We start from the raw sequence: 9888 nt of genomic DNA on the forward strand, positions 1-9888 counted from the left end.
CTAGGTGGGCATTTTGCATTCCTGAGCCATGCTGAAGACTCACAAGACAAAGGGACCCTGTGGAAAACAGCTGGATGAGGGCGGTGCCAGGGGAAACCATTTGATAAAGAGTCTGAGCCATTGGCTGCTAAGATATCGCTCTGGGAAACTGGGTTATTAGAAATGGTGGGAAATGGGTGGTGAGGGGAGTGGTGGATGCAAATAACCATGGCAACCAAACTATGCATTTTCTTATTATTTCACTTACCTTGGGACTAAAAATAGATTGTACAGGTCATTGCAAAAAGTCCAGCGATGGTTTACATCTTCTGCAACAGCAGTTGCTGGCTTTTCTGTGGCCATATGTGTCCTACCTTTGGACAAATGTCATACATTTTTTTGTCCTGACCACCTCATCTGTGTTCTCTGTGTTATCTAAATGCAGATGGTGTTCCGTTTTTACTTTAAAATACATTTTCTAAGTGTAAATAAGAAACCATTATGGAATTACAAAGCCAAATTAGAACGCTTTTTGGAAACCATCCTCTCAATGCAAGTATCTTTTTTTTTTTTTTTTTGGTCATCCTGAAAGATAGGTTTTATTTAAATTTATTTAACCTGCAACCAGGAAGGCCTGAGTTTAAGCCTTTATTTATTTAGTTAGTTAGTTAGTAGTTACAAGGAGCTCACTACTTCATGGTGTAGCAATTCCATTATTAAATTGTTGAAAGTTCTCCATCATTTTCATTATTTCATACAACTAATATTTATTTGGCATGTATCTGATGCCAGGCGCTGTGCTGGGGGCACTTTGGATCTAGTGGTTGACAAAATGAACTCAGTCCCTGAAAGTACAGAAGTTACAGTCTGCTCCCTGCAGCTTTACCTCCTAGAACAAGGCTGTTGTCCTTCCCACACGGGAGTCCTCGGAAGCTTGTAGGGCACCTGTGAATTTTCCTTCACCAATACAGCTTGTGGGGTTGTGGGATTTCTTAGCTGCAAGCGAGCAAACCAATCAACAAAGTCCCTGGCTCACTTAATCGAAAAATGAATCCATTTGTAGGAAATGGGTTAACTCAGAAAACTGAAGGTGGAGTGGAAGAATTGGCTGGGAGAAAACTGAACAGAGGTGGCTTAGAGGATCTAAATAGCAGAAATGAAAGAACAACCTTTTCAGCAATTGTTTTCAGTCTTTGACTAAAATTCAGATTTTAAGCCAAGTGTAGTGGTTTATGCCTGTAATCCCAGCACTCTGGGAGGCAGAGGTAGGTAGATTGAATGCAGGAGTTCAATACCAGCCTGAGTAAAAGTGAGACACACACCTCCTGCCCCTGTCTCTACTGAAAAAACCAACCAAACAAACAAAAAACCAGCTGGGCATACTGGCACATGCCTGTAGACTCAGGAAGTAAAGAGGATCACTTGAGCCCAAGAGTTTGAGGTTGCTGTGAGCAATGATGATGCCCTGGCACTCTACCCAGGGTGACTCCGTTGCAAAAAGAAAAAAAAAATTTTTTTTTTCGGATTTTAAAGCAGGGGTAGGGGGTGTATCAGATTGGCCCAGTTTGGTCCATGCTTATCCTGTGGCTGGAGGTGGCAGCAGAACTTCTTTGTGTCCTCAAAGAATGTATCCAATGTATCCCACTGAGAATCAGGCAGTTTTTGCTAAAACTACACACAGGAACATCAAAGACTATTCCTGGGGATTAATCTTGAGAATAAATATCTGTGTATCTATTTTTTAAAGGGAAAGGTCCTTTTCTCTCCCCATGTTTTCTTGGTGATTACAACACACTATCTCAGATCACCTCCATAGGCCCCTGGAGGGCTTTGGAAGATAATTCACTGGGGCCCAGTGTCATAAATTTCCCTAAGGCTTCCAGGTGTGCTGGCTCTGGTGTTTACATTGACCCGCCCAGTTTAATTTCAACACCAGTGTCCTTGCAAGACGAGATCAGAGCACAATTGAGTAGATCTGCCTTTGCCCTGCAGAGGGCAAATAAGAACTGTGCAGTGTTTGAAGAGCAAGGGCTTTGTAATCAGGTAGGCCTGAGTTTAAGCCCTCTTGCCTGTGTCTCGGGAGTTGCATGGCCTTGGTCTGGTTATTTATCTATCCTGTGTCTCCATTTTCTTGTCTGAAGAATGAATATAATGTCATAGGGTTGTTGGAGGATCAGTCCTATCAGTCAGGAAACAAATTATACCAGTTATTTTTAACAGAGACAGTTCATGTAGAGAATTCTTAACCAAGTATTGAAATGAAAAGGCAAAAGGGAGGCTCGGCGCCTGTAGCTCAAGTGGCTAAGGCGCCAGCCATATACACCAGAGCTGACGGGTTCGAATCCAGCCCGGGCCTGACAAACAACAATGACTACAACCAAAAAATGGCCAGGCATTGTGGTGGGCGCCTGTAGTCCCAGCTACTCGGGAGGCTGAGGAAAGAGAATTGCTTAAGCCCAGGAATTGGAGGTTGCTGTGAGCTGTGATGCCATGGCACTGTACCTAGGATGATAGCTTGAGGCTCTATCATACACACACACACACACACACACACACACACACACACAAAAGGCAAAAGGGAAATGCTAAAACGGTAGCAATCATAGTCCCAGTTACTGCCCTAGAAGTGCAGAATACAGGGAAGAGTCTGAAATTGTTCAAGTTCAGGTTCTTGGAGGAGGGAGCCCTGCAAAGGTGAAACCTTGACCTTGGGAGGGTCACTGCTCAGCCCTTGTTGCCTCAGGAGCCTGACAGTAGGGTGCGTAAGGTGGGGTGGAACCCCTCCGTCCAAGGACCCCTCCTGTCTGGCATCACCCTGCTGGGGTCTCTCAGGCACTTTGTGATGCTGGTTCTGCTAGTGTTAGAAGAACAACCTGGAATCAGCCTCACTGTTGCTGCCCCAGGGGTGAAGACACACTGCTAGGCTGGTGTTGACAGGCCAGGAACAGGTGGGGGGAGGGTGATCTTTCTTCCTCCAGCCTTGTCGTCTTTCTCTAGTGATCCCGTCCACAAAGCCTAACAAGGGTAGAGTTGATAAAGGAAAACAGGTCTGCAGAGTCCGGACCCAGAATCACAGAGCAGGGTATAAAAGGGTGGGTTGGATGCTGAGAAGCAATAACTTAAGAACCGGCCACCCCTGGGACTATGCAGTAGCCACAGGCACTTTTGTTTACAGGAGAAAAACTGACTTCAGGCTTCCACCTAACAAAAAGCAAAGGAAGATGCTCTCAGCCTTTCCCTAAAAGGAGGGAACACAGAGTCCCCACCGTGTTGGTATCATCTCTGTCTTAGCTAATTCAAAGCCTTGGGACATTCTATTACTGAAAGACTCCAGCATTTTATGTAAAATAATAAGGGAAAGGAGAAGAACAAATATGAAATTAAGTTTCCATTAAGGGTGGACAAGCTCCAACCCTTGTGTCAAATCCAATTAAAAAGCAAAGTTTTCACCAGGCGCAGTGGCTCACGCCTGTAATCCTAGCACTCTGGGAGGCTGAGGCTGGTGGATTGCCTGAGCTTGGAAGTTCGAGACCAGCCTGAGCAAGAGCAAGATCCCATCTCTACTAAATATAGAAAAACTGTGGTCTCAGCTGCTCTGGAAGCTGAGGCAAGAGGATCACTTGAGCCCAATTTGAGGTTCCTATGAGCTATGGTGCCACAGCACCTCTACTGAGGGTGACAAAGTGAGAATCTGTCTCAATAAAATAAAATAAAATACATACATACACACATACACACACAGAGTTTTGTTGGAACACTGCCATACCTAGTAAGTGACATATTGTCTATGGCTGTTTTAGAGCTATAACGGTGGAGGTGAGTTGTTGCAACAGAGATTACGTGGTCCACAAAACCTAATATATTTACCTGGCCCTTCAGGGACAAAGTTTTACCCCTGCTTTAGATACACACACACACAAACACTGTAACTGGCCTATTCCACATTTTCTATGCTCTCAGCTAGAGCATCAGCTGGTCAGGCTTCTTTAGCCAGTATGATAACCCAAATATTTATTCTCAAATCAATGTAAGAATGAATTCAGACACGTCTGAATTCTCAGTGGTTGTGTCTTTTCTTTGGTTGCCAGACTTCTCTATTAACGTTGTTGGTCATGGAAAGCATTAAGATATATCCCAGGGAATCCCCAGTTTGAGACATGGTCCTCCCTACTTTCATTTTGTAGTAGAAACACAGTTTACTCTGGGTACTCAAGATCCATCATCCCATCCACTAGAGTAATCCTCTTCTCTGCCTGTGGTTGAGGGGTGTGAAGATCCCAAAATAACCCCAGGGAAGCCTAATGTTCCAATTTAATGGACTCGTCTTGCTCCTGAAAGGAGGCATTCTTCCATTTAGAATGAGAGCTTGCAACCAGTATGGATCGCCATCACAGGGACGAGAGGCAAAGTTCTGTAAGAAGCTTATCAGGTGCTTTAGGGAGAGGACCCACTCTCACGCCCACCCTCGGTTCTTGGACCCATGCATTGTGGCTGTTGGTGAGGGAGCCTCAAATATAGAGCACTGATTCTAAACTGATTCCCTACTTTCAGGATATTGTCTGTTCCCTGGCACTGCAACCTAGTATTCAACACGCCATCTAAGCATTTTTTAGGCCAGCTGCTTCTGGGCAATAGGGAACACGGTTAGGCAAATGGGCATCTGGTACACTGTGTTTTCTGACAAGCTGAACCAAAAGGCATCAGTGCCAGAGACAGACCAGGCTCTCCTTCAGATCAGGTGCCATGCACTGTGTCCTCAGGCAAATGACGGAGGCCCTCTCGGATGGACATCCAGGACAGATCCATGAGGTTGGATCCTCTGTCTCCAGCCCTGTCTGAGGGTCCTTTGTGCTTTTTTTCTCTTATTAGAAATCATCTCTTTGTGTTTACTCTCCTCCTGGGAATCTCATCACTATAGTCAAAGGCTTCTCAGCCCAGAAAGACTCCTCTGCTGGACACTGGAAGGCTTCCAAGCCCCACAGAGAGATTTCTTCCTGCTGACCAGCATGGACAATGGCTTTTCAGACCTCTCCAAACTTCATTATAGCTGCATCCCAACTGGCATAATTCCCCGTGGTCGCTCAGCCAGAGTAGGTGTTGTGGGCCTGGAAAACGAGTTTCTTCTTCCTCCAGGGCTCAGCACTTGTGTCTAGACAAGGCCAGCTTAGCAGATCTAGAACCCAGGCCATGTTTCAGGTCAGCTATGCCAAGCTCTACCCTGATCCTTAGCATTTAGGGCAATAGTTGACATGAATTAAAACAAGTATTATTTTGACCATTTCTGATAAAGCTACACTTGGTGAAAATAATTCCAGCATATAATTATTAAAAGTAATACCAGGGTTTCATTGGCCCCAAACAATTATTACCTGGGATGCAGGAAGGGAATAAACAAGCAAGAATGTGGATAAATTCAAATCCCAAGGATTACTGACTTGTACGTTTGTGTATATGTAAGGATGCAAGTGCTTTTTAGTCTAATGAGAGCAATAATGCTTGAATGTTGCAAATTCTGACTAAGTTTTCCCAATGTGTAGTTGGTCTTTGAATTTTTATGTAGAGGCATTTGAAATTTTAATTTGAGGCTAATTTGTTTGGCATTTAATCAGAAAAAAACTTCATAAATATCAGATCACGTTTCTTTTATTTCCTCTGATTCTGTGGTTCTTTGTGTTATAGAATTGGGGCAGCACTGGCAGGAAGCCAGTTACAGCTGGTGATCTTGACTCCACTGAACACGCTGGGTGTGACCCTGGACTTGTCCCCTCTGGGTCTCAGTTTCCTCATCTGCAGAATGAAGTGAGTAGATGGGCAATCTCGAGGTCTTTTGCATTTTAATGATACCACGTGACATCATTTCGGCTAATGTGACTAATAGAAGGATGAGGTAGGGACTGAGCTGAAGACAACCATTACTTTCACCTTTAAATTCAAACTCTTCTGAGCCTAAATGCTCAAGACAACGCAACCGGCAATTCATGGGAAATAAATGTGTTGCATCTGATCTGAGTACATTTTGTTTTTATTTCTCCAGAGACCTGGCAAAAGATTTCTGGTCACAGAAAAATTCATCCCAGGCCTGGCAGCGTGAAGAGCATAGCTAGTAAATATAAAATCAATTTACTCTGAAGGGCATTACGAGGGCTTTGTCTGATTTTGTCCATTTTGTCACTGCTAGGTCAGAATGCCTCTTTGAATGCTAAGCAGGGATTTCCTTTCTAAGTTGCAATGTGAGTAAGAGAAGCAGCTAGAGGGGTGGGACTCTGGAAAAGACGCTGTTAGATTTGTGTGTGTATTGGACCTGGCCTAGTGCGCCTCTGAGGAACGCGGACACTTGGAAACGCCTGGGCGCACTGGGAAGTGGACTTGGGAGTGAGAGAAGTGCCACTTGTTGGTTTCTTGTCTTGAGTAATGTGTTGGTGATCAGTGTGGACCCGGAGAAGCCACGCACACCAAGTAGAAAGCAAGAGGCATGAGACAGAACCTGACTGGACTCTGGCCATCAGTTTATGTCATTAGTGAGGATTGTCTGACTCTCACAGAAGACCAGGGGCTGGCCAGGGTGCCCAAGGGGGAATTGGAACTTGAGCCCCAGAGCAGAGGGTAAGGGCAGCAGACAGGGCTTGTGCTTCCTGAGCTGGAGCCAGTGCACCCGGAAGACCCCATGCTTGAAGTGTAGTGCTCTGAGATCACCATCTATCTCAAAGTATTTCAGAATTCTGTTCTGAATGTGTTTTAAAAGTGAAAGTGGATGAGACAATGGAACACGAGCTGGGGTGTAGGGTCTCCACTCATGGGCCATCTTGCCCCCTGCCTCCCAGGGACTGTCCCTGGGCAATCGCAGTTGCCCTGTGCCCCTGGCTACGGCTTGGGTGTGGCACAGGAAGGGTTGGTACCTGGTGTGCTTGCACTAGACACGTGCCACATGCTGAGTTGTGGGGCTGCGTCTCACTTGCCCTAAAGTATTCCTGTACCCAGAGAATGCATTATCAGATGGCAAATTAAAACATCACGGCAAGTCAAGAGAAGGACTGCTGAAAGAAAGAAAGAAGGTTCTTCTGCTGCATTTCAAGGAAGAGACACCATATTTTAATTTTGCAAGGGGCCCACAAATTCTATTGCTAACATTGGTGATAGGGATTGATAATGATCGTCCTTGAGGTGAGCTTGGTGGCCTCTGAACATAGGGAGGAGTAAGGCCAACCCAAAATCCCCGGCACAAATTTGGAGACCAGAGCTGGGGCAGAGTTACAAGTTTGAAGCAGGGGAGGTGAGAGAAAAGCAAGTTGAGCCAAGATGAAAGTGTGGCCAGGGCATTCTGAATCCTAACATATGCGGTGTTACGTGTGAGTGAGGGTCCCTTTGCTCAAATGGTCAAAATAAGGCCAAAGAGTGCTATGTGTAAAGCTCTTCTTCCTGGAGAGAGGAAATAAAGACGATTATACAGTATATTTTCCTTATCTGGAAGGAATTTATAGAGGACTAAATCGTTCTTTTAGCACCTGTTTGATGGAATAAATTATCATCATGAAAATTCTGTTGTCTGTTATGCATTTAATGTGAATGTAATTTTAGGAAAAAAAAGACCTTTTGTGTGTTTTAATTTGCACAGAAGGGGAAAGAAAAGCTTGCCTTTTCTCTTAGGTTTGGCATCTTTAGTCATATTTACGGGGGATGTCAACCTGGGCTGTTGCTCATGATAATGAAGCCAGGAGACCTGTAAATAAATTCTCTCCACTTGGGAGAGTAGGATCCTTGTGCTCCAAAGTTGTGCTGAGTTGAGCCAGAGTCGCAAATGGTGCTCAGCGCCTGTGCTTCTTTCTTTCTTTATTATTATTATTTTTTCATGTCAGATGGGTAATGTGCTGACATTGTAACAAAATTTGTGGGAGGTACAGCTCACCCATGTGCCTGAAAACCCAGTCATCACGCCTATAAACTACAAAAGGATCAACTGTGCTTATTTTTAACCAAATGTAATTTAAGTAAACGTAATTTGTCCTCTTAATTTATTCTACTAAAGTCTTTATAGTTTCAAAGTTGCTACTGCTAAGTGCAGGTTAATGGTAAGAAAGTTTTTACACTTTGAAACAGACTTTTCTTATCAGATAGGGGAGCAGGGAGGAAGTTTGGAAGGAAATGGTAGCTGGTTTGTCTGACACTTTTAACGTTTTATTTATTTAACAAACACTGGAATGATGCTTAGCATTGTGTCAGCACTGTTTCAAGTACTTTACAAACACCAATTAACCTAAAACTTGTCACAACCTGGGCCGATTTTTCCAGTAAGCCCAATGAGCAGGGTCCGTGAAAACGTTTTAATTTTTCAAAGTCAGAAGAAAAAATTAACTATAATAATGAATATATCACGATGAATCCAGCCTAGATTATATTTGTTGTAAAATATAACTTTTAATATCATTTTATTGAGGAAGGGATCCATGAAGGCAGATGTACACGGAGCTCATAAAAATCATAGTATAGTTCTGAGAGCAACTCTGCTGTGATCTTATAATTATATGGATGAGACACTGAAGCATGCTTCAGTGGCTTGCTCAGTGCTACATACACAGCTAACAAGTGACAGAGCTGAAACTCCAATCCGGGCAGTCTGAGTCCGGTGTTATAGCATTACCCTCAGCCCTTGAATACACTCTTCAAGAGAGTATTTCTTGTGAATTTCCCAGATAGCTAAAAAAACAAAAACAAAAACAAAATCAAAAACAAAAAAACCCAAAAAACAAAAAAAGCTCTCTAGAAAACCAAAATATTTGCTTTAATATTTTTGGAAGAAGGAAGGTCTTCCATACATTTATTATGTAATGTCATCTTTTTCATGAAGGTGATGCCCTCTACAGAGCCTCTACTGAGTATTTTTTAGGTACCTGGCACCATCCGAGGTATGGTGTATTGCATGTATTAACTCCTTGAATTCTCGCTAGGCTAGGAGGCAGACTTTATAGGTGAGAAAACCATCTCAGGATATTTACCCATTTCGCACAGCTGGTTGGTAGAAATTGAACCAGGTGCCCTGGCCCCAGAGCAGCCTCCCACTTGCTCTCCTAACCAGGGCAGAGCAGGTCCTCCAGGTCGTGCTGTGCAGAGTGATGCTCTCTGGAGCTTTATTCCTACCCCAAGTATCTTCAGACTATAGGCTATTGTAAGTATTGTGTCCATTTCGTAAGACACTTGTCTTCTCTTTTCCTGTCAAGTAGTTGGCTGATAATTGCAGCTGTTTTGTTTTCAGGACTCAGATTTATTCACTTGAGAAAGTTATGGCATGCCTACTATGTGTTCTGTGTATTTGCTGCTTGCAACCTACCTTGACTGAGCCAGTGAGCCCATGACATTGGCCTTGCATGTTGAGTATTGTCAAGACGTGCTGTAGAAGGCGCCCCTGTAGTCAGACTTCTGATCCTTGTTGCTTGGCCTTGTGAGGGTGGTTTTGGATGCTTTGATGGTTTTTGTTGGTTAATGGTCATTGATTTCTTGGTTTTCAGCTAAGTTTTCAATAGTGAGCTCTGGTAAGTGGTGTGGCAGATATTATTATATGTGAAGGTGAAATACTTGTGATTCTGTAATTAAGCCAGTGGCATGACAGAATTCATTCCCCTGGCACACTGCAGTGTCTTCATGGTCTTTCTTGAATGGTGTTACAAATGATTTAAATGGGAAATAAGACTGCATTGGACTATTGTGGATTATTCTTCCCTGAAGGCTCAATTTAAATACTAAGCTTGAAGTTGGAAGGGACTCCATCTCCCTACCTGTATATCTGCCCTCTCAATGTTTTTATATAGGAATGAATGCTTTTCATTTGTCTTGACACCTGTTAATACTGAAATGTCACGTTAATGACACTATGGAGTACATGACTATTTTGGCGTTTTGTTCTCCAGTTGGACATAA

General features: G+C 43.6%; 1 non-coding gene across 1 annotated transcript; it reads right to left on the reverse strand.

Annotated features, from left to right (window-relative positions):
* Window positions 1-7826: 7826 nt before the first annotated feature.
* LOC111725055 lies at window positions 7827-7930 on the reverse strand. Its single transcript, XR_002773216.1, has one exon. It is a non-coding gene; the product is annotated as a small nucleolar RNA U13 (small nucleolar RNA).
* Between the last annotated feature and the right edge of the window lie 1958 nt (window positions 7931-9888).

Source organism: Otolemur garnettii, unplaced genomic scaffold (genome assembly GCF_000181295.1).
Source record: "Otolemur garnettii isolate 467f Iridium unplaced genomic scaffold, OtoGar3 scaffold00030, whole genome shotgun sequence".
In the NCBI taxonomy this organism is placed as follows: domain Eukaryota; kingdom Metazoa; phylum Chordata; class Mammalia; order Primates; family Galagidae; genus Otolemur; species Otolemur garnettii.